Raw genomic sequence first — 2443 nt, 5'->3', positions numbered from 1 at the left:
GTCCAGGAAATCATGAAGCATCAGTACTCTCCGTCAGGACCTACCATAGGGACGCACCAAGGAGAAATACCATTCCAGACCAGGCCGCAGCTGCCGTTCTCGCTAGCAGCTCCAGAACCGCCGGGTTCACCGGCGTTCGTCGTCTACAAGATTGGAGGCGATCCTGCTGATTGCCAGTTCATGTTGGAACCGCCTAAGGAAATCCCGCATGGATACACGTGCATGTATGTGCCAGACTGCAATAACTTGGCGCGCACGAACCAGACTACAGCAGGAGGAGTTTCTGGAGCCAAAGGAGGAATTTCTGGCGTAGACGCCGATAAACAGGCGTGGCTGGCTAAATATGCCACCGCAACGAATCAGCAAAGTTCAGCCCCTGCAACTAACACCGTGGACCAGATCAGTGCAATCTTGAGAGACCAGTTCGGCATGGTGCCAAAGAGGAGGGCAATCGGCTATTCCAAGCCGTACCCCAACGAGTATGATTTGATTCCGCTACCGCCCAAGTATCGGCTCCCTGAGTTCTCAAAGTTTAGTGGCTCAGAAGGCTCTAGTTCAATTGAGCATGTGAGCCGATATTTGGCACAGTTGGGCATGATCTCAGCATCAGACCAGCTACGCGTAAGGTTTTTTGCGCAGTCTCTCACGGGATCGGCTTTTGGATGGTACACCTCGCTCCCACCAGATTCAATCCGGACGTGGAAGCAGATGGAAGAGCAGTTCCACATGCAATATCACTCAGAAGCTTCCGAGGCTGGCATTGCCGATCTGGCACAAGTGCGACAGAGGCGCGGAGAAACAGTGTCAGAATACATTCAGCGCTTCAGGAATGTGAGGAACCGATGTTATTCGGCTCGTTTGAATGAGAAAGAAGCAGTCGATCTGGCAGTGTTGGGTCTCGCGTCGCCGATCAAGGACATGGCTTCCCAAGCGGAATACACTTCACTGGCGCATATGGTTCAGAAACTTTCATTGTATGAACAGCGCCACCCAGAATTGTACCAGGACAAATTCAAACACCCGGTAAGCCTGGTTGAGACAGAAGAGGATGAAGACTCTACAGGAGACCAGGAAGTAGCCGTGGCTGAATGGGCTCGGGGGGCAAACCCCGTGTCCTGCAAATGGGTTAAACCACAAGGTCCTGCAAAAGGGTTTGACTTCGACGTGAGCAAAGCTGAGCAGGTTTTCGATCTTTTGCTTAAGGAGAAGCAGCTGAAGTTACCCGAAGGCCATAGAATCCCTACGGCGCAAGAGATGAACGGAAGGCCATACTGCAAGTGGCATCACTCGTTCACCCATACCACCAGCGACCGCAAAGTGTTGCGTCAGCAGATCCAAATGGCGATAGAACAAGGCCGTCTGATTTTCAGCCAGTATGCCATGAAAGTGGACACGCAACCGTTTCCTGCCGTTGACATGGTGGAGTGCAATCACCTCGTGAGACGCCAGCCAGATTTCTCGTTCAGTATTAACATGGCAGGGCCTGTATACCACCCTAGCAAGGACAAAGAAGAAAGCAGTCGTTCTCGTGGTAAGGAAAAGGAGGAGGCCGGTCCACGTGACCGGCCCCGATATGACGACAGACGGTACGTCACCGAGGAACAAGCGAGAAGCGTGCGGTACCAACGACCACTCTCCGAGCACCTTCTTAACAAATATGAACGTCAGTATAACCAACGCCGGTGGTATGACACAGCCGACGAAATAGATCGTCGGCCTAACGTAAATGACAGAAAGTATCGTCGGTATGATAGAGACGACGAAGGATATGAGCGCCGCGCTAAGGGAAGGTCAAGGGAGCAAGAAGACATGGACCAACACTGGGATTGTCCTTTCTTTAAACATTGCTGGGACTCAGGAATGAGCCGATTGCCTACAATCGAAAGCTGCCCAGAATGTAGACAGAAAAAGAAGGACGCTAGAGACGTGTCAGTGTTCAAACGTCTAGGGCCTCTCCCATCTCGGAACAAGCAAGCTGAGTCCTCTCGGGTGGAAGATCTCGAGGAGTTAGAAGATGATGAAGAAGAAGAAGATAGATACCACCGGCCAAGGTGGTGCCCTGATGGACTCAGTCACTCTCAAAAACGTAGGGTGCAGCGGCTACGTAGCTTGGAGGAAGCCGAAAGGTTATACCTGCACACGTTGAGGAAGGCGCGGCCCGATATGGCCGCGAAAATTCAGCAAACTTTGGACGAGGAGGGTCGTCCACAGAAGAAAGAATGGCGCCCCAAACCAAAGAAAGCCGATGATAAGGCATCGGCTGGCACAAACATGGTGTTCATACTTCTGTCGGAGTTTTGTGCTCCAAGACCAGAAGAGGCATCTGTAGCACAACTTGACTGCGGCCCACGGCCAGTTATCTTTGAAAAGCCGCGAGAAAAGAGCTACAGACATCTGAAGGCCCTGTACTTAAAAGGTTATATCAACGGGCAGCCTGTCAACA

Source organism: Lolium perenne, chromosome 3 (genome assembly GCF_019359855.2).
Source record: "Lolium perenne isolate Kyuss_39 chromosome 3, Kyuss_2.0, whole genome shotgun sequence".
Classification (NCBI taxonomy): Eukaryota; Viridiplantae; Streptophyta; class Magnoliopsida; order Poales; family Poaceae; genus Lolium; species Lolium perenne.
This window is presented reverse-complemented; position numbering follows the sequence as displayed.